This window comes from Eretmochelys imbricata, chromosome 10, assembly GCF_965152235.1.
Source record: "Eretmochelys imbricata isolate rEreImb1 chromosome 10, rEreImb1.hap1, whole genome shotgun sequence".
Lineage (NCBI taxonomy): Eukaryota > Metazoa > Chordata > Testudines > Cheloniidae > Eretmochelys > Eretmochelys imbricata.
In genome coordinates this window covers 72,875,064-72,897,980 of record NC_135581.1, presented here as the reverse complement: position 1 = coordinate 72,897,980, position 22,917 = coordinate 72,875,064, and positions in this window count along the sequence as shown.

Sequence of the window (22,917 nt, the reverse complement as noted above, 5' to 3'; positions counted from 1 at the left end):
TGTAAATCAGACATTAAACTGTCCTAATGCACTGCAGCTGTTAATAATATTGCATGTGAGCTGTAAAATTGACAATGATCTGTCCTAAATCATTCCTCTGCCATTTATCACCCTCTCAGTTCTCCTCCGCTAGACCTTGCTCCTTTCTCAAAGAGCGTGAGCTGTGCTGGGAGAGGGCATTAACACATTTACTCTTAAGAGGGGCAGGGGGGAAGCAGTGTCTCACTGTGCATCACTGGGATGGAGTCTAGAGGCCAACATTTTAGTGACCTTGACAATTTACATATTTGCCTGCTCCTTAACAAAGGCACCAGTTCTCCCTCCTCCCCTCACCCCCTTCTGGAGACCATCTTTCTCTTTTCCTTTCCTGCCTTTTAGGTGATGCACATCAGGGCCTGTTACCATGGAAACGTCTACAGGGCCCACTGCACTGCAGGAGTACAAGTCCTGAAGGAAATGGGCTGCTGCCATCTAGTGTTATTCAGGCACCCACTTGGTTGTCTGTCCCTTGAGCCCTTCCCGCAAGCCCCTTCCACCACCCAACACACACACATCCCCTCAAATCTCCCCCACGCCCCATAAAAGCGAAGCTTTCCCTGCAGCATTCCCTTCACTATGCTGAAGGGTTAATATACATTCCAGTGAGTGGCATGCAGGTTACCCTGCCTTATTGACACTCTCTGGCCTTGCACTGAGAGGTATTGTACTAGATAATAAACTACACAGCTGCAGTAGAATGGTTTCCTCGGCTTGTTATGCTCAGATCAGACTCTCGTATCTTTTTTCAAATTCTTAATTGTCAGTGGTCCAAATCCTGAAGTACTTAGGCTTTATTTGTATAAAACTCCCAGATAAGTCAATGGTAAGGACTGTAAGACTTGGCCCAATATATTTTGTCTAAACTGATCATCCTTTTTTAAGGTGGATTTCAGGCTCTGAGGGCCCTTGAGAGCCACTAAAGAGCCTGCAAACTTCTTAAAGTGTGTGGGGAATGGGCTCTCTCCTACAGATTTCCTGTGGTGGATGAAACAGAGTATTGGGCTTATATCTAGCCAAATAGCTCCAGAGAAGGAAATGTATGCACATTATCAAGGTTTTGCAAGCCAATTTTAAATCTTGGAGAATGGATTTCCTTCTTATGTTTCATGCCTCAAAGTGTTTTTAACTACACCTAGTAAATTCCATACAAAAAGCAATGTTAAGAGAAAGGGAATACTTTTGAATGAAGTATTCAAAAGTATGAAAAGTCACAGTTAAAGTTTCATGTGCAACCTTTACTCTGCTTTACTTTGTGAGTATGCATATGGATCAGATACTACTTCTCAAAGAAATACAATTTAACACACACATACACACATCCATTGTTAGCTTAGCTTACTTATGTTAGCCTGTTTTTACAAAAGCAAAATTGGGTGTCATCTTTGATGTGCCAGTCTTCCTTTAATGATTAAGTATTTCTGTAGTCAATTGTAATCATGATGCAAGCATACTGCCTTCAGCATAGCACAAGAATATCTGTCTGACAGACAAGTGGACATCGCCCTATTAAAAACTGGCAGAGAGATCGCCATTCTCTCTTACCTGACAATAAAATTATGCTAGCATTTTTAATGCAGGGACAGCACTCAGATGAGTTATTTGCATGCTGGACAGTTTATGGTTACTGGTGCCAAAGGAAAATCCTGCTGCCCTATTAAAAAAAAGGTAGGCCATTGTGTTTTTGGGAAACCTCTGTAAATAAATGTAAGTAAAATAGTGGGGTTTTATATTTATTTTCATTTATAATTCTATATTTATAGCACTTTTCATGCTGAAGTGGGCATGATCCTGGAAGGTGCTGAGCACCCGCATCTGAGGTACAGTTGCTCAGCACCTCTCAGGAGCAGTCTCCTGCCCTACGAACGGGTTAATTAGATTTAAACAGAAGGAGGAGCTCTCACTGCATTAGCTGTGGGGGGAACACTATTTGCCTAAGTCAGGAAAGGGAACGGGAGCCTCCCCTCTTCTTAGTGGAGGGAGAGCTTTGCTCCTCTTTTTTCCTTCCCTGTCCACCCCCACCCCCAGTATACTAGGGTCGCTTCACCCATCACTGAGTTGCAGTGATTCTGCATAAGAATGCACAGTGACGGTGATGTTATGCAAAAGTTTAGGACAGGAAGTGTGTTCAGCTGAAATAGCAAAGGGAATTGAGGGAGGTAGAATGATGAAATCAGCCTTCTTTACTGGCCTGCTACTGCCTCCTTGTTGCGGTGCACTCTCAGGACAAGCTGATTGGTGGGGATGAAAGAAGGAGGAGGAGAAGACACTGCACTACAACTGTGGACCCTTGCTTCCCTAAGGAGAGGGACTCCAGGGGCTGAGCGCAGTCTTAGGATAGGGGAGGCCTTATTAAGCAGCGAGTGGGTTGGGCTGCTTCATAATTCACGGGAGGGAGAGAGGAGGAAAAGGAGGGGCAGGCCTCCAGCTGCTGTGTTGGGCTCCTTCTCTCTGCTCCTGAGAGGGGAGCAGGAGCCCAGAGCTACTCATGGAGTTAGAGGGAGAAAATCTTTCAAGACAGCAATGGAGCTCTGCAGAAAGGTAGGGCCAGAATGGGGTAGGAGCAACCTCAGTTCAACTGGGCAGCAACCACCCCCCACCCTATCTGTTCCCCTGAAACCCAATGGAAGCCTAGGTCCTTCTCTCCAAGCCCCCTGCTTCCCAGTATTCTTGGTAGGACCTTCCCGCCCATGCCTATCTGTAACAGATTGCAAAACTGGATTACCTGTTTCACGTAGTGAGGAAACAGTCTTCACTCAGGTTCTATAGTTAACAACTATTCTGGTCTCAGTTATGGTGAATCATGCAATAAAACCAAGGTGTCCCCCATTTCAGCCTTTGTCATACATGTTGATGGCTTGTGTCATGCATTGAAGGCTGAGAGGTTCTGCCATAAGGGGGCCGTATAAGTGCCACTGTTAGATAGCTAGATCTGGATATAATTACGCAGATACCCCAAGGATACTGGGGCTGTTACTGTGGTATATGAGCACCTTACAGCTCTTGAAAAAAAGTGCCAAGGGAACTCAGACTGCAAGTGGTCAGGATCTTAGCTTTACAGTTCAGCCAAAAGGCAGCACTCCCAATATGCCTACAGCATCTGCCTCATGAGCCCATAATCCCCCTAGGCTGATCACATACTGAGGTGAACCCATGCTGTTGCATTATTATAGCCATTTTACAGATAGGTAAATTGGGGCAGAGGTGACTTGTCCCTAGCATCACTCAGCAAGTCAGGAGCAGAGCCAGAAATGAAACTCAGGAGTCCTGGTTCCCCATCCTGTGATATGACCACTGCTCTCCCCTAATGCTTATGCCCACTTTGCCATCTCTTCTCCTAGCACTCCATCTCTGATTTGTTTCCTTTAGTCCCTCAGGAAATTGTGTGTTGGTTTCTGGGTTTGATATTTCCAGTCCTCTCAGGACTTGTCACTTTCAGGTGGCCAAAACAGATTCCGTCCAGGAACCTGTCACGGCAGCAGCTCCTAAAGTGCGAAAAACCTGCTTGTTCATATCCTTCTTACAAATTGGCATTAGTCATTTTTTAGAAGTGTTTTTAAAAGAAAAGGACAGTCATCTCAGCCCTCACCTGTGTGCAAATTATAAAATGCCACTCCCTGGCCAGCTTTGTTATCTGTCTGCTGATGAGGTGCCAAACCTTCTCAATACAGTCACTTCCCACAGCTGCCAGGACCCTTGTTAGCTGTTCTCACCCTGCAATGCTTTCCTTCCACTTGAGCTGTCACAATCCTCTGGCCTCTTTTATTTTCTTTCCCTTTTAGCCACAGTCCACTTTCCTTGATGTTTCTCTGTGTTGATCGGACACGACAAGTAATTGTCTCTCCCGTGCTCAGAAAGTCATTAGCGGGTCTGTGACATTTAAGTATTAGAGACTCCTCTGAGACTGATTCTGATGGTGGTGGGCAGCAAAAGAAAGGAGACAGATGAGAACTAAACCTGTAAACAGAGTGCATGTCACATGGCAGTTAGATAGACACACACAGGCATGGGCAAGATCAATATGCTGCAGAGGTCAAAGGTCTGGGTGAGTCTGTTACCTGCACCACATCTTCTGTTTTTAGTGATCATCCAGATGATTACCTCAGGAAAGCAAAATCCTGTTTGTATCCTCAGAACATGGACAGCAGCAGTTAAAGCTTCCCCTGGTGGCGGTGCCCTGGCAAAGGGCCTGGCTTGGAGGGACCAGCACTAGAATGAAAGGGGAGCCCAGTCTGGTGGTTGTGGTTACTTTCTCTAAACCCCCATGCACAGGTTTGCCATAAATAGGACTTCACTGTGATGATCTTGGACACATCTCTGCTCTGCTTGTGCCTCCGTTTCCCCATCTGTAAAAAGGGGGGTGCGGATGCTTCCCTGCCTCTCAGGCTCTCTTTATTGCTCTTTGGAAAGAGCTTTGCAATCCTCAGACAGGAGATGTCACAGAAGAGAAAATACTTTTATTACTAAGCCTTTTGAACCCCAGGGGCTAGGTTCTGAGGCTGAGGACACATTTAGCTTTACCTAGGCTGGGAGAGGAGCACCAAGAACAATAAGCTCCTGGGACCAGATCCTCAACAGTATTTAGGTGCCTAATTCCCACTGAAATCAGTGAGAGTTAGGCACCTAAATGCCATTGGAGGACCTGGGTGCTGAGCTCCACTACACATTTAAAACCCAAAGAGCCCCCGAGAACACCCTCCTCTGTTTCACTGCAGCCCCTGTCCTGCTCTGACTGCCTGTGCCCCACCTCCCATCTCACTGTCTAAGGCAGTGCTTCTCAAGCTATCTGATGTGAGGAACCTGCAATTTTTTTCCCCAATGTGCGCGCAGACTGGCAGCCCATGGCTCGCGGATCGGCACTGGTCCATGGACCACCACTCTGAGTAGCACTAGTCTAAGGGACCTTTGGAGTGTGGGGTTTGCAGAGGCAGAAGAAAAGGGCACCATTTGTGTCTGTGCGTCTGCAGCTCCATCATCACTTGTGGGCGTCCCTCCTTCTGCTCTTCGAAATCAGCTTGCAAACCCATTTCTTTCTCACAAAGCCTTGAGGAAGGTCCAGTGCTTTCCCCTGGTTTTCTTGGGCCAGATTCTCCATTGCCCTGCACCTCTCGCAGTCCATTTATGCCCGTGCAAAGTGGACATGAAACGCTGCCATTCTGACTGGGCAGCTTACACCTAATTTGCATGGGTGTAAATGGTGACATGTTATACAGGGCACAGTGTCATCACTTACACCAGTGCAAGGCGTTAATTATATGCATTTAATTATATAAGGATCCTAGAAGACTGCCGTTGGAGAAGCACCAAAAGGTACAGTGGTAAGTCCTCTAGTGGTGAGATGTGATCAATGCAGCAGTAACAAAGGATTTACTTACTAGGCTGTATCTATTTTATTTAGCCCCGTCAGTTCATCTGAATACCCTGTACATTAAATTGGAGTTTATGTGGACCTTAAAAAAATCAACGTATACGTATCAAAACATGAGAGAGGAAAGAATCTGCACTTAAACACTCAGCTAGGCAATGGCTGTACAGTGCTTTGAAAATGTAAAGTGCTGGACTATTTGTAAATGCTATGCATTAATTAATTAATTATTGCTACCTACACTCCCGGGGCCCCCAGAACTACTAAGATCCTCCCAAAGCAAATCAGGTCATCACTCTCTTTCCCCTAACTGAAATGAACTTGAGCCTGACAAAGATTCATCAGCAGCTGGTGTGAACACTGTGGCTGGTTTCCAAGTATTTCTTGTGCTCCCCTGGGATGTGTATTGAAAAGAAGCTGATTGCCTTGATACAGGAACCTTGCCATGGAGTGCCTCTTGCTAGACAGCTGCCTTTTTTTTGGTTTGGAGGCTTTATTGCTTTCTTCCTAAGAACACTTTGCCTGCATGTAGCACTTTTCATGCAAGGATCTGAATGCTTTCCCCGGAGGACTTAATTAAGCCTCACAACACCCCAAAGAAGTAAGGTAAGGGATAAAGATAATGAAAGGCATACAGAGTTACAGGCACGCCAATTATACAGTACAACTTTAGGCTGGCTCCTGCAAATGAATCCACAAAGGGGAAGCCAACGGGGTTCCCTATGGATGCTGGATGGATCTGTGTGGCTGGTGCCCCGAATGGCTTCATTAAGTTCCCCTTGAGGAAATGATTGCGGGATTGGCCCATGTATAGTATCTTTCATTCCAAAGCTATCTCCAAATGCTCTAGAGCTAGTTGCATACAGTTACATACATGTGACTGCTCCATAAACATGCAGGCAAGAGGCATTTAGATTGCAAGCTCCTTGGGGGAGGGACCATCTTTTTGCTCTGTGTTTGTACAGCGCCTAGCACAATGGGGTCCTGGTCTATGACCAGGGGTCCTAGGCTCTACAGTAATACAAATAAATAATAAATAATAATAAACATCACATTAAATAAGGCTCTGTGGGTCAAGGTGGCAGAGGAAGATGGAGGAAAGATGGTCCAGAGTGTCAACAACATGAAGAGTGCAGATTTAACTCTTCCCACCAAGGCTCTCACTGCAGTGGGGCAGAGACCCTAGGAAAGAAGAAGGGGTGGGATTTTGGAATGGGGGAGAACTGGCAAGTGAGATGGTCCAAGGAGCTCAGAGGAGACAGTGGTGCATTTGAACTTGGTCTGTGAGGTGTGACTACAACCACCTTCTTGATCTGATATGGATAATGCAAAGCCCTGTACTAATTCCCATATGCTGTGGGGAGCTAGATCTATCAATGGTTCCTTCAATTCCTAACAACTCTCTAGTCTAGTACATTTCTCACAACTTATTACTGGTGTTTATTGTATTGGGAGGTTCAGGGACCCAGTGGCATGTTTTGGCCACTCCAAGTCCATAGGCAGCGCTTCTAAGGACAGCTGTCTCCCTTTCCCCCCTCAGCTCTGGTGTTTGTTGCTTATTGCCCTCCCATTATTTCCAGAGATTCTCTAGCCACGTTGCCCAGATTGCTCTGTTGGTTTAGGCTGGAAATAATGATACTTTGGACTTCTGTAGCACCTGCCCTCAGAGACTCTCAAAGAGCTGTACAAGTGCCAATGAATTTATCCTCCCGAACCCCCAGCAAGATGGGGAAGTGAGGCACAGAGCGGGCGAGGAGCAGATTTGCCAAAGCAGCCTCTGATTTTGAGTGTGGAACTTTATACATGCAGGGGCCTGGCTTCCGGGGGTGCTGAGCTCCTGCAACTCCACTTGACGCTTATGGGAGCTTGTGGGTGCTCAGCCCCCAAGGCAAGCAAAAAAGAGCAGCCAAAGATAAAGGCATGCAAAATGAGAGGCCACTTTGAGTTTGAGTGGCTTAGCCAAGGTCACCCAGTGAGCTGGCGGCAGAGAGAGGAGGAGAACCTCGGAACCCAACCTCCTCGGCATCTGATTTTACCATCCATGCTCCCTCAGGTTTATCTAGCTGTGTGCACAGTTCTCCTCTGTTGGGCTTTATCTATTTCATGGCTCAGATTCTCAGCCTGGATAACATTGCTGTCAATTTTCAGAGGAGCAGCCGTGTTAGTCTGTATCCGCAAAAAGAACAGGAGGACTTGTGGCACCTTAGAGACTAACCAATTTATTTGAGCATAAGCTTTTGTGAGCTACAGCTCACTTCATCTGAGGCATGCAGTGGAAAATACAGCATCCGATGAAGTGAGCTGTAGCTTATACTCCAATAAATTGGTTAGTCTCTAAGATGCCACAAGTCCTCCTGTTCTTATTGCTGTCAATCTTATTCAAAATGTTCCCTTGCCCTAAGCTAACCAAGACAAACACACACATATTTTTTTTTCAAAAAGATTGTCATCGAAGGCTGTTAAAAGGGGGGAACAGAAGATGGTGCTGCTGAGCCAACATCCGATGAAGTGAGCTGTAGCTCACGAAAACTTATGCTCAAATAAATTGGTTAGTCTCTAAGGTGCCACAAGTCCTCCTTTTCTTTTTGCGAATACAGACTAGCACGGCTGCTACTCTGAAACATATTTTAACAGGAAAGCTTCTTCTGGAGCAGCTGGTTTTTAACAGCTTTAGCTCCAAACAACCTTTGTTTAAACCGAAGAGCTGTCCAGGAGATAAGTTTTGAGAAGTACAAGAGCGATAGAGAAATACCCCACACCAGCCTCCATTAGAGTGCAGGCACATGATGAAATATTGATGGATCAGAGTCCCTGAAGTCTGCAGTTTTCCTGAGCTGGGTGTGGCACTGTTGGGATGAAGAGCTGGATCTCTTGCAGAGCCTTCTGGGCAGCTGGCTTGGGATGTGCCTGGCTAACGAACAGGCTGCGGCCAGAGGGCTCCATGAGGGTTAATGGAATGTTTAGCGCTCTCACGGTATTTCTCTACCACCTGGAACTCGGAAGCACACCAGATCAGGCAAACTAATTAACCTCTGTAAAGATTCAAGCTTTGGCTAAAGGTCTGGGGAGTGCAGAGGCCCTTCCTGTTTTATTGGATCTAGTTTGCCCAACCCTACAGTCCTGGAGCTGTCTTTTTTACAGAAACTCAGCATTAGTCACCTTAATTCATCCTGCATCACGGGCAGGACAAGTGAAAAAATGTATAGCTCCAGGACTGTACTGTTAACCCCTCCAGCAGAGGGCACTATACGGACAAGTCCTTTACAGTACAGATAATTAGTCACCAGCAGTCCACTCCGGACTCCAGAGTTCAACTCATGGCTCAGCCACTAACTTGCTTGGTGAAGTCACTGGATCTCTTTGCCTATACTTCCCCCATCTTTAAAACAAGAATAATAATATTTACCCACTTCACAGGGGGTGTTTGGAGGATTGTACTGTGGATAGGGCTTTGCTCAGTGTGGCACCTTCCCCAGCACTACAGAGTCACTTTGCAGAGGAAGGAAAGCGTGGGAGGTGAATCAATGGGAGCATCTGCACTCCTGTTGGCAGCGACCCCATGGGAGGGGGTCGGTTTGGGGACCGCATGCTTATAGTTTGGCTAATGCAGCAAAGTCCATCTTCCCCAATAATATTCTCCTCTGGACCTACTGGACACATTTACCAACTGGAGGAGACAACGTCACTGGCTTTTTATTAGCCGGCGCTGAGAAATGTAATGTGGAAAGTATCACGCAGGCATGTCTGCACCATAATCGGGAGGCATCATTGGGGCACGTATCTGATCAAAGCGACACGTGCTGCAATCACATCTCTCCACGGCCATGTAGACACGACTAAAAATACAGTCCAGTGGTTGGGGGCTTGAAAGCAGCTGAAAGAAACAACTGGAAGGACCCAGATCTCGTGGCTCTGACCCCTCCCTGACGCACTGGTCATGGCCAGTTTTCCCCTAAACTGAAGCACTGGGAAGAAATTGAAGGTGAGGAGGAATCTCAACAAAGCCCCAGGGTCAATGTGCACCCGCAGCCAAAGCTCCCTGTGGGGTCAGGAAGGGGAAAAAGGCCTATTGAGCCACAAACACCTTCTCAGCAGCTTTGTGTAGGGCAGCAGCCTCCTGCATTAGTGTATTTGATCAAATTCTCTTTGGCTCTTTATTTAATTGGCAGAGGAGGAAGCTCTTGAGCCAGCCTGGACTTTAAAAAAATCCCCATCTAGCTCTTTTGCTTTCTCGCCCTTCCCCCCCCACAACTTTCCTATGCGTATTGCATTAGGGAACCTCATTAAGGGAGTCTGTCTGGCCAGAAGCCAGAAAGTAGGGGCTGTGTTGTTGTTGGTGTTGTTCTGGAAGGACCAGAGCAGTTCCTGGATGGCAGCTAAGGTGGTAATTTTCAGGGCCTCCTGCTCAGAGACGTGTCTCGGGGTGGCAAAATGTTAGTGAGACTGTAAGGACTTGGCTCCGGCCACCCCTGAGCAGTGACACCGGTTGTTTTATCTGAGGGCAGAAATAACTGTTTCTTCCTGCTGCTGAGGAGGAGTCCAGATGCCCCCAAAGCAGGGTGGATCTCCCAGTTCCCGACAGTGAGATACAGGGAGATGGGCGTGGGAAGAAACACTGAACTCCTCAGCATCTCGCTTCAGGAAATGTGTATTTGTGACCCAAACTTTAAACTCTAAGCTTCTGACAATCAAGAGAGGAAGGGTCAAGTGGTCTGAGTGCCTGAAATACCAGCTCTCTGCCTCAGTTTCCCAGTCTGTCTAGGGCATTTAGCTGACCACTGTTACTGTGGTATATGAGCACCTCACAGCCTTTAATGTATCTGTCCTCACAGCACCCCTGGGCGGCTATTGTCTCCACTGTACAGAGCGGGAACTGAGAAAGATGGAGGCTAAGTGACTTTCCCAAGGCCAAACAAGAGGTCTTAGAAGAGCTGGGAATTTAACCTGTCTCCCCCAAGTCCCAAGCAAATGCCCTAACCACTGGACCTTCCTTCCTTTTTTAAGTCTGTACAATGGGTATGATATATTTTTACTTCCTCCCTAGGGGAGTTGAAAGGAGTCATTATCTAGTACGTGGAAAGTGCTTTGACTATTACAAGCAATTTCACTGTTTTGAGAGGCTATCTCTAAAACAGGAAAGCTCTTTCACAGGCCAGCGTATTTCTCTCCAGTATTTTGTGTCCAGCCGAGCACTGTGGACTAGTGATTAGCACAGGGGACTGGGAGTCACAAGACCTAGTTCTGCTTTTGACTCTGTGGCCAAAATCAGAATCCACCTCTGTCTCAGTTTGCCCATCCATAAAATGGGAGTAATATTCAGTTACATTACAGGGGTTTTGTGGGACTCAATACATGCGTGTAAAGCACACTGGGGTTTTGGGATTTATACAGTGCCACAGCAGAAGAGAGTGGCATTGTTATGACCCCATTTTATAGTAATAACTTACATTTATATAGTGCCTTTCATCCTGAAGGATGCTCCAAAAACACTTTATCAACGTAACACACTGATATACAAGCTCCTGATATACAGAGTTCACTTTACCTGTCACTTCAATGCATCCCCCTCTGAAGTGAAATGTGACAGCTGGGGCAGGGGGTGGGGTCTGGGGCATGTGAGGGTTCCAGCTGGGGGTGCAGACTCTGGTGTGGGGCTGGGGATCAGGGATTTGGGGTGTAGGAGGGTGCTCCAGGCTGGGACCGAGGTTTTCAGAGGGTGGGAGGGGGATCAGGGCTGGGGTTGGGGCAGGGGACTGGGGTGTGGGAGGGGGTCAGAGGTGCAGGCTCCAGGTGGTGCTTACCTCAAGCAGCTCCCGGAAGCAGCAGCATGTCCCCCTTCCGACTCCTATGCGGAGGCACAGCCAGGTGGCTCTACACACTGCCCCATCCGCAGGCACTCCCCCCGCAGCTCCCATTGGCCGCGGTTCCCTGACAATAGGAGCTGCGGAGCTGGCACTTGGGGTGCGGGCAGCGTGCGGAGCCCCCAGGATGCCCCTACTCATAGGTGCTTGAGGGGGGACATGCCGCTGCTTCTGGGAGCCATGCGGAGCCACGGCAGGCAGGGAGCCTGTCTTAGCCCCACTGCACCGCCGACCAGACTTTTAATGGCCCGGTCAGTGGTGCTGACCGGAGCTGCCGGGATCCCTTTTTGACCGGGCATTCTGGTCAAAAACCGGACACCTGGCAACCCTGATTGCCTTGCCAAGTCCTTGTGCAGAATTCTCTGATGTTCCTACCCGCAACTATTGCCCATAGAGGGTCCATTTTACTGCAAACAGCAGCCTCCAGCATGGACAACCCGCACCAGGAAACAAGGAAAATCCCTCAGCTTTACCTGCCAGGAGTTTCATTATTTAGCCCCAGTGGTGTAGCTGGACTCTGGAGTCACAAAGTCACTGCAGTTTGGCGTCATCAACCCCTGCTCTAGCTGGGGGCACACACCTGCCCAGGATGATCCATCAGACCAGTATGGGACGCCCCTGGTTTCAGCCTGTGGTTTTGTCATCATGGCTAGTCCAGACAGTGATAGCAAAGTGCTCTGAAACTCATCCTCCCAAGAAGGGAACTATGCTGCAGCTGCCTGAAACTCCCGGCTGTCCAGCAAGGGATCACCACAGGGTGGCCATCTTGTCCTACCACCTGACATCACCATCCTCACCCAGGCAGGCAGGTTAGCTCTCTGGAACCATTCATCCTTCCACAGGAGCTAGCTCCTCTGCAGAGTGCTGGAGACATGCCCTCCCCTTCCCCCCGCCCGCCATGGGGAGGAGGCAGCTACCCTGAATGAAGCCTGCGGCCCTTTGGAGAGTGGACTTTGGGCCTTGTGCCCTGCAGAGAGGGGAGAGGAGGAGGATGGTAGAAAATTATCTGATCTATGTGGAGCGTAAGGAATTCTCTAGCAACTCTCTTCCCACCATTATAGCACATTGCTATACAAATCACTCCCCAGCCATGATGGAAGCTACTTGGCCAGCTGCTGCTTAGGCTAGGCCTTCCCCTAAGGCCCCCACTACGGTACTGAACAGCCGTTTCCCGATGCTGGGTTCCCGTCAGCGCTCCTGCTTGACTCATCTGCTCCGTTCCTCACTCCGCTCCTTGTGCTGTTAGTAGTTGCTTTCCTTTCATCTCTGTCTTTGTAGGTGCAGATACACAGCTCCATTTCCCATGTGGAGAACCTGTGTTTCCAGCTTCTGCAGTGTGGACCAGACACCTATCTCAGCCTAACATTCTGCCTGCCAAACCCAGGCCAGGTCCCATACACCCCATCACACAGCCGTTTATACTGTGAGACACAACCCTTCAGACAGGCTGACACAGTTACCAGCAAACAACACACTCTGGCAGGAATGTTTAAACAAGGGTGTCTGACATGAAACACCGGCATATGGCTTCAGACGCTTAACTTCAGACACCTACGTCTGCAAGTGTGGGTCCTTGTGGAGCCTGAAACCCAAGGCAAAATGATTTCCCCCAGCTCTGACGCTGAGCTTTCATCGAAGTGCTTTCAGCCTTCTCTGCTTTTATAATCATTCGTTTAACTTACGCCAGACACAAACACAGGCACAGAAAGCGGCTGGTTCAAGGCCCAAAAGGAGGAGTACAGTTGACGTATTGGATGCATTATGAAACAATATAGGCAGTGGTTGAGGAGATCCTGTGGCTCTGATTCCTTGGCAACCTCAATGCCAGGAGACCTGATGTGTGGTCTGCTTTACGCAGTATCACAGGGAGCTGCTAGACATATCCATTTAGTTCTGTAACCTGGGACGAGAATTCATGTTAGATCTACTGATTGTCCTTCTTGTGATGTGGGCATTTAGGAACCCAGTTCTTGTGACACTGGCTCTTTGTTTTCTCTTTGTTTTGCAGGATCCAGGCTCAATAAGCTCCAAGTGGACGTTACTCCAACTCCAAGCGGGCCATATAATGAAGCCTGGTCTCACAGAACTTCCTTGGTACTTGGGTTGCCTTCTCAGGGTGTGTGCGAGATTTACAAGCTTAATATAGTTTACAAGAGCATAGTTCTTGCTGATTGGAATTTAAGGGCTATACCAGCCTAGAATGTCCTGGTCATGACTGGAGATGTAAGCCAATCTGTGGGTGAGGAAGTACCGCATATACGCATAGCAGGCCAGAGTTACTGTGTAACTCAGTGTAGCTTGATGAAGTGCTGTCGAGTCACAGGATCTGGCCTTTATTGCCAAATCCAGAGGTGTTTTCTACTCACGAAAATTCCTGTTGGTGTTATTGGGAATGTTTTGAGCAGGGACCTCAGTGTTTGGCTCATCCTCTGCAATTGGACACTACATATAGTAAACTAAGAGCTGCTAGCCAATTAGCATCTTCAGTTTCAATGCTGATGTAGCAGGTCATTTGTCATTTATTCTGGGCCTCACGTAGTGGAAAACAGAATTAGGTAATGGCATTTTTTTTTATTAGTTGGGTTTCTTGTCAGCTGGGAGATGGGATCTGAGTGAAGTGGGGAATGACTGGAGGCACATGACAAACAGCTGATTATAGATTCTGCTTGTGATGCTATTTTGCCTGACCTGCAAAGAGATATTAAAAAGACATTGGGCCCAATTCCCCTGTTGCTTATACTCATTTTCCATCTGTGTATCTCCATTGACTGCTGCAGGGTTACTGTGGATTTACACTCCAGTGTGTAGTGAGTAGAGAATCACGCCCATTGGTGTGAAAACAATATTGACCCTTTAAGTGATCAATAATGGATCAAACATGAAGAGATCAAAAATCACCAAGTGTCTGGGGATCTGTGAGCCACAGGCACATCAGTGGTTTGCAGGGATTGAATCTCACCAGACAAACCAGGCTGCTGGTTTTGGATAGAATGATAAAACTAGGTCCTGATGCTACAAGCTGCTCCAGGCAAGTAAACCCCCATCCATACACTGAAGTGTGCAGATGGCTGCAACAGGGGTGCACCTACATAGCACAGCTTGCAGGGCTAAGGCAGTGTGGGGTAGGGGAAAGCAGTAGATGGAACATATACAAGTGTATAAGGACCTTTACAGGGAGAAAATACCGAATACTAAAGGACTCTTTAATCTATCAAAGAAAGGCACATAAAAAAACAATGGGTGGAAGTTAAAACCAGACAGATTCAAATTAGAAATAAGGCACAATTGTTAACAGTGAGGGTGATTAACCATTGCAACAAACTACCAAGGGAAGTGGTGGATTCTCCACCTCTGGAGGTCTTCGAGTCAAGACTGGATGGCTTTCTGGAAGATTTACTTTAGCCAAACAAATTATTTGACCCAGTACAAAGTAACTGGAGGAAATTCTATAGCCTGTGTTATAGAAGCATCAGACTAGATGATCTAGCAGTCCCTTCTGGTCTTAAAAATCTATGGACATATTTGGGTTATGGTAAAGCATTTGATACAATGTCCTGAAATCTAGCTCTCCAGATGACCTAGATGTGATGGTCACAGGGACATTGAAATACAGCTGAAGGGCTGCAAACAAAAACCAGTACTAAACAGGTAAGTATTGAGTTTCAGGGAAGTGTCTAGTAGGGGGAATTACAGGGATCTGCATTAGATCTGGCCTTGATTAACATTTTTATTAATGACTCTAAAGAAGGGTTGACAACATTCACAAAAGTGACACAAATTGAAAGGAATTGCAAATACCAGGGAGAACAGAAGATAATACAAAGGAACCTATGTAGACAGGAAGCGTAGGCCGAAAATAACTCAATGAGATTCATCTCAGAAAAAGGCAGATGGAAAGTCCCATGTCCCCTGCTGCCTATAGGCTTTGCATGTGATGTTCGTTACGAACCCGAGGGTGGGGGATGATCACCTATGCACCCCGCTTTCAGAGATGTGCTCATTCTGAACTAGGAGAGATATGCACTATAGCCATCCAGAAAGAATATAATAGTAGCACTTAGGCTGGACCATCCAGCAAATAAAATAAATAAATAAATAAATAAACACAACCCACATCTAATTGAGAATCTGCCATTGTAAAACACTGTTATCATTTACATTCACCAAGCTGTTGTCATTTCTGCAAACTACACAATGCTTCGGCTCTTCACTGGGTTAATCTCCATCTGATGGCCCCTGCAGAGCTCTCATTAGCCTCCTCTGTTAATATGAGCAGGTTATTGAAGGAAGGAAGTATATAGCGCAATAAACATCACTTCTCTGAAGACTGCATAGGCTCCCTCTGGTGGTGGAAGAAATTAACAGGTGAATGCCGGCTGTGTTGTTGAAACATCTGGGGCTGGATTTCACCCTATAGATCCACTTGACTGTGCGATTTCACGCTTTGCTTCCAGAGCTGTGTAGGTCAGTGGCTTCTGTAATACCACTGTTGTATCTAGAAAGCTTCCTGAGTCTTCCTCAAAGGGGTTCAGGTACAAAACCCACCCCATCCCCAACTTGCACCCCCCCGTCCAAGTCCTACTGAGAGCACTCTGCAGAGTTTGGGATCTGCTGCTAGAGAGGGGGTAAGCTAGGGCAGAAGGGGGACGGGGTTTTGGTGCAGGGCCAGCTGGACATGTGTCATCCCCCTCCAAGCTCCACGGGGAATACTTGGAAAAGTTGATACAGCCTGAATATCTGTTTCATTCCATGCCGTCCTCCCCTCCATGCTGTGAAACTCCCTTCACTGGTGGATCAGCCACCAGTGAAGGAAGCCCTGGCAGAATGGTACAATGGAACAGGTGGATGGAGGTGGGGGCACGAGGCCCGTGAGCCAGTGCAGAGGAGTTGCTCGTGGTGGCTTCTCAGGGAATCTCCAGGGATTTATGTGGAGCAGGAGCAGAGGGTGGCGCCTTCCATGATAGCACAACCGAGAACATGTGGATAGCTTTGGGGAAAAGGTGCAGTTTCTTCTTCCCAGGGCACCTGCAAGGGGCACAGTCTGGGCCTACAGGATAGTCACACTGCAGACCCCCTGTCCAGTGAATAGAGTCCACCTGGTTCTTTCACTTGGGGGCTGTTTATTTCCTGCTTAATTTCAGTACCTCTCAGTCTGCTAATCCAATATGATACCCACAGCTCTCTAAGCAAAACCCCTCCACCCATTGCACCTGACTCAGCCGGGGCCACGTTACTCCCTATCAGGGGATTTTCCCTTCCATCAAATGGGACTGATTATGGTTTTAAAAAGATAGTGATTGTTTTTAAGAAGCACTGTGATGCTGCTGTGCAGTGCTCAGTATTATTATTAATCGTCTTCAGGGGCTATGCCATGGCTTACTCCACTCAAGAGCTTTGAGTGCCCCAGGTGCTATATATAAAGTGCAAAATGGTATGAGCTGAATTCAGAGGAGATGGAATGTTGGATAAATTTCCTCTGGAGCCTGTGCTTGCCACTCCGTAGACAGCTACAGGGGAGTGGGTTAACGCTGAGTGGCTTGAATAGCAAGGGATGCCGAAGGAATTGGGGTGTATTGGACAAAGCTACATGCTGAACCCGGGACAGGATATTAGGGGATCAGGTTTGAGGAATATTGCTTAATCATTTGAGAGGCTAAGGATAGGAACAGCAAGGGATACTGAAGGTCAGGATCGAGAAGTATGGGCAGATCTGGGCAGGATCTAAAGGTTGAGACTGAGGTGCGTTAGCACAACTGTGGGGAGGAAGCTTGCTTTATGCTTGGCTCTAAGAAGAACCATTAGTCCTTCGCTTTCATGAGCATTAAAATCACCCTCAAACGTATTTTGGAGGGAGGAAGGGAAAAGACCAGTAAAGTCTTATGGACGAGACATCTTTCATCTCTAATGCTCCGGCTGCAATAAATCTGTTATCAGTGCAGCACCGCAAAACCATTCTTGCCTGTGGGATGTGAGCTATGGTGACAGCAGGTGTTTAGCACCAGGCAGGCAAGCTCTTTAGAACAAACCTTATTTGAAGTGCTTCCTTCTGGAAATCATCAGCTGTAGTGGGTTTGATGCTGAAAATGTTTTAGCCGGCATTTCAGACAACAAAAATAACGGGTAGGCAGAAACTGCAGCCACCAGAGGATGGTGTAAGTGGCAATTTGTGTAGTGAAAAGCTACATTTATGTAGCTGATTTAAAGGTGACCTGTTTGTGCCCCTCATTTTTGTAGTGGTTAAAGGAAGCCTGAAAGTTTAGTAAGAAAAGAAAGTCTGTCTCTTATATTAGGACTATCAAGACTTGTTTCCCTTATTTTTGCTACGAAGCTTTAGAATGGAAGTGGGAGCTTTCTTTGAGCTTAAGTGAGGAAGACTTGAATCTTCCACAAAGAAAGTTTTTTTTCCAAGCGTTTGCCAGTTTTTGAGTTAAATAGAAGCTAACAATGAGTTTTAAGCAGTCTAACTAAAAATCCGTTCCCAGTGGGTCACTTTTTATTCCCTTGATTCTGGTGATGTCATAATACCACTAGATCTCCATCCATCCATAGAGATGTCCAGCAATAAGCAGATTGAGCAAGACTTGGTATTTCTAATATCAAAGCAGACAAATCCGTCTCCCCACTTTAAAACAAAAAAATCAACAACAAACCACAGTGCAGGCCTCTCTTTGCTGCAATGAGGTAATATTAAGCCTTGTGCACACTGGGGATTTCAGCTATTGGTGGCTGGCCACAGGTGCAAATTGTGGCTCATAGCACTTTCCGCTACCTATCCTAGGGGTGGGCATTTGTGCAGCTATGCTGGTGTCTATCCAACAATGGCTGACATTGGGACAAATCTGTAGACAAGCCCTCAGAGCCCATTAACTTTAATCTCCTGAGTGTCCCCAGGTCCTGTATGGGGGGGGGGGAGAGGGGCATGCACCTGGAGTGCTGTGCCAGGTGGTTTAGAGGCCCTGCCACTCCAGTGAAATATCAGCACATCATAGTGATGCCATTGCTTGGGTGGCATCTGTACACATGGTTTGATTAACAAAGGGCTAAACAGTATGCCACGACTGTTAAAGGGGAGAACCCTGATGGCCCAGTGCCTGTCACAGGCCTTCCTGTCTCACCCTGTGCCCAGTTAGTCTGGTACTGGGGGTCCTGCTAGCTCTATGGGATGAGGTGCTGGCAGGTTCCTATTTATTATAATAATACCTAGCTCATACATAGCACTTAAGAACATAAGAACAGCCATACTGGGTCAGACCCATCGTCCTTCTAGCCCAGTATCCTGGCTTCCAACAGTGGGCTGGTGCCACTTGCTTCAGAGAGAGTGAACCGAACAGGGCAATTTATCAAAGCCATCCCCTGTCATCCAGTCCCAATTTCTAGCAGTCAGAGGTGTCAGGACACTCAGATCATGGGGTTGTGTCCCTGACCATCTTGGTTTATAGCCATGGATGGACCTACCCTCTATGAACATATCTAATAATTTTGTGAACCCAGTTACACTTTTGACCTTCACAACATCCCCTGACAATGAATTCCACAGGTCGACTGTGCATTGCGTGAAGAGGTGCTTCCCTATATTTATTTTAAACCTGCTGCCTATTAATTTAACTGGGTGACCCACGGTTCATGTGAAGGGGTAAATAACACTTAATTAGTCACTTTCTCCACACCATTCATGATTTTATAGACCTCTATCATATGCCTTCGTAGTTGTCTCTTTTCCAAGATGAACAATCCCAGTCTTTCTAATCTCTCCTCATATGGAAGCTGTTCCATCCTCATAATTATTTTTGTTGCCCTTCTCTGTCCTTTTTCCAATTCTATCTCTTTTGAGATAGGGCAACCAGAATTGCATGCAGTATTCAAAGTGTGGGCATACCATAGCTTTATTTAGTGGCTTTAGCTTTGAACTTAACTATCTTCAGTAATTTTGTATCGTCTGAAAATTTTGCCACCTCACTGTTTACCCCTTTTTCTAAATCATTGGTGAAGATGTAGAACAGCACGAGTCCAAGTAGAAATCCTTGGGGGAATCCAACTATTTACTTCTCTCAACCATGAAAACTGACCGTTTATTTCTACCCTTTGTTTCCTATCTTTTAACCAATTATAGATCCATGAGAGGATTTTCCCTCTTATCCCATGACAGCTTACTTTGCTTAAGAGCCTTTGGTGCAGGACCTTGTCAAAGGCTTTCTGAAAGTCCAGTGGATCACCCTTGTTGACAAGTTTGTTGACCCCCTCAAAGAATTCTAGTAGGTTCATAAGGGATGGTTTCTGCTTACAAAAGCCGTGTTGACTCTTCCCTAGCATATCATGTTTATCTGGGTGTCTGATAATTCGCATACAAAAACCCAGCACTCCGTAACTAACATATCCTGGAGCAGGTACAGTCTCAGAGGGAAGAGCGCCACCTATTGAGTCAGAAGCACCACTGCCTGCAGCTCATAGCTGTTCCACTATGTTCTTGTTCAAAACACTGCTTTGCCCTGACCTTGTTTAGTTCAGAACAAGATGACATGGCAGCAGATCAAGTATTAGTTCAGCTAATCCAACAGTCAGTACAAAAATAGGGTTAAAATGCAATTCTGTTCTTCATATCCAGGTTGTTTGTAATTCTGGATAGAGTCCTGCTACTTGGCAGTCACTATACCATCATCAATAAACCGTCAAGCCATCCGAGGCTGCAAGATTAGCAGCTATGGTGCTGGTTCGTTTATTCTATGCAGCTGAGATGAAGAAAAACAGTCTAAGGACACGATCTGCAAATTATCTAAAACATGATGTGAATTATTTGTCAGTTTCATTCAGGTGGCACTTAACCAGGCCAGACTGTACTTACTGCATGAATAGCCAGAGAAGCAGTGGAAAGGAAAGTCATAATCGGTTTTTGTGTTCTTAGATTATTGTTATCCAGACTAAACAAAGATTTCTGCTTTTATTGGTGTTCTCCCTTTGCCTGCATTTTAGGCTTGACTATTACACTGTGACGTTGTCTCCACAGAAGGAACCTGTCAAAGAGAGAATCTCTGTACCCCTAAATTTTAATGCTCCTCCTGACCTTTATTGAAGAGAAACCTGCCATTCTATTTTATTATCGACTTTGGTTGCAAGACTTTTGCGGGCTGCAACACAGGCTGTAAAGAGCGAGGCATGCTTATGGGGTTATATATAAACTATAATACCAAAATACTATGTTAACTTGGAATGTATGAAGGATTAAACTCTTCCAAATCTAGCTGGAGTTGCAGATTGCACTGTTTCATTGCCAAGGATGCTGGCCCAGATCCTTAAAGGTATCTAGGCTCCTAGCTTACATTCCAGTTAGGAAGTTAGGAGTCTAAATACCTTTGAGGATCTGGGCCATTGACCCCAGGTTAGCAACAAGATCTCACAATGGACCTCAGGTCACATCTGAGCTATCAGTCTGGATGGACTCTTACTTGACTCTTAGTTGAAGATCATGCTGTATGTAATTGGAAAGAAGATTAATCTCTAAATTTGCAATATGGTCTCTGATCTGGCCTGTGAACTCAGTGTCCTGACAATTTGACCATCTTTGATATGCTCATTCCTTGGATTTGTACCAATGTGGAGTTTGATCCGGTCCTCGTTTAACAAAGCTGGTCTTCCCATAGCTCTATTGCATTTTACTGCCTGGTGCACTGGAAGACTGGTCTTTGAACAGATTTCTTCTTTTGTAAGGGCTTCACTGCACTTCTGCATTGATTTCCGTTTGCTGCACAGAAATGAGTACACATTGAACAACAGTGGACTTGTTTTCCCCACTTTGAGAAGGGGGATGATAATGGTGCCCTAGCTCACAATGGGCTTCTGAGGATTGATTAGTTGAGGGCTGCAAAGCCTTTTGAACATGAAAAGTGCTTCCACCCCATGGGAACCAAATCCTCCAACCAACCCTCATCTCAACTAGCTGTTCAGGGCATGGGGCTGGCGTGTAGGAGGAAGGCTGAGAGGGAAAAGTCTACCCACAGAATATGGTGCTCCACGGCTGAAGTAGCACTGTGGGGATCCACCCAGCCTTGACTCTGGGGATTCAGCCAGTTGTGGATCCTCTGTCCTTTCTCTGCACGGCCCCCTCCAAATCCTGCCCCACCCTGGGCAGCAGCATTGTTGCAGTGGTGCCGCCAGGGAGCCATCGGAGGGCCTGGAGCAGTGGGCAGGGTTAGTTCTGTGTATCTCAAACGGCATTGCTTTTTCTGTACAGGATGTGCCAGCTTTCCATCAATATGGAAATCTCCTGTTCTCAGAAGTAATCCCATATGTAATTATGTTATCATTATTTAACTTCTTTCGATACCCTCAGAGTGTGTGTGGTGCTTTACAGAAGGCACAATAGCTAGGTTTTTAAATGATGCTGAACAGGTGTGAGCTGGTAGAACAGCTCAGCAGGGAGGGGAAAAAAAACCTGTAATCAGCAAGGTCTTTTCTTCACGGGTTAGTGTTTATAACAAGAAAGTAAAGTAAGTAAAGTATCCTCAGAAAGGAAACCAAGAACTTTCCATATGGTCTGATGAGTATAGAGACCTTCCTTCCTAATAGCATTTTCCCCTGCTGTCTCCAAAGCAGCCACTTTATAACCCTTCCCCTCAGCACCTTAAGGGGGAAATTAAACTGGGATTATTAACCCCTTGTTCACTGAAGACAAGTTAGCAGCCCTGTGCCCTGTTAGAACATGGAAAGCCATTTATTAGTTAAAATTGAAAATAAGAAACAATTTGCCCATTCTTCTCTTTGACGAGCTGAACCCAGATAGCACTACTGAGCTGGAGACAGATTCTTCAGACAAGATGTTTATTTCAGAAGGGCTCAGACTCCCACTGGCTCTTATTTATTTCTGTTCCCTTCAGAACAGACCATGTGACGTCATTGATGGCAATTGCGAAATCACAAATTCCAGAACAGGAACCAGGAACACTTTCCAAATGAGGCGAATGGCATTTGAAATAGCAGCAAATCAGCCATGAGAAAAAAACCTTGGAAGCTGCATAAAATAAATGAGGGAGCTTTCCAAAGCTGTCTTGTATTAATGATTCTTCATTGCAAAGGCACTTACCCCAAAATTGCCCAGCATCCTGCAAACAAAGAGCTAGGATTGCAAAGCCAATTCAAAATTCAGGGACGGTATTTTCAGTTTGTTTATATGGCACCAATCCATAAAGATTTGCTAGGCAGCTTATAATACAATACAGTTGTAAAACACTTGTTACATTCAGAACATGAAATAATCAATAAAAGGCCTTCTGAAATAAAAGCACTTGCCCCCACCCCCGCACAGTTGCTGATCTGTAGGAGGGGAAAGGGAAAGAGTATAAAAAGGCCATTTTGGTACAAGCAAGTGCTTTCCCAGCAAAGGACCATCAGCTCATTTCACACACAACCCAGAGTTGGAAGGATGGTCCAATAGTTACGGTACCAGACCAGAACACCCAGATTTAATTCCATACCTAACTACACACTGCCTTTGTGACCTGGCAAAATTACTTTATCTCTTAGTTCCCCACATGTAAAGTAAGGATAGCAATTCTCTACAGGATTATTGGTTTGGCTTTTTAGCCATCCAGTGAGCAAGATGTTACATTAAATACCTTGTGTCAGCTCATAACAAAAATGGAGCTGGGTTTAGATATTATTTCT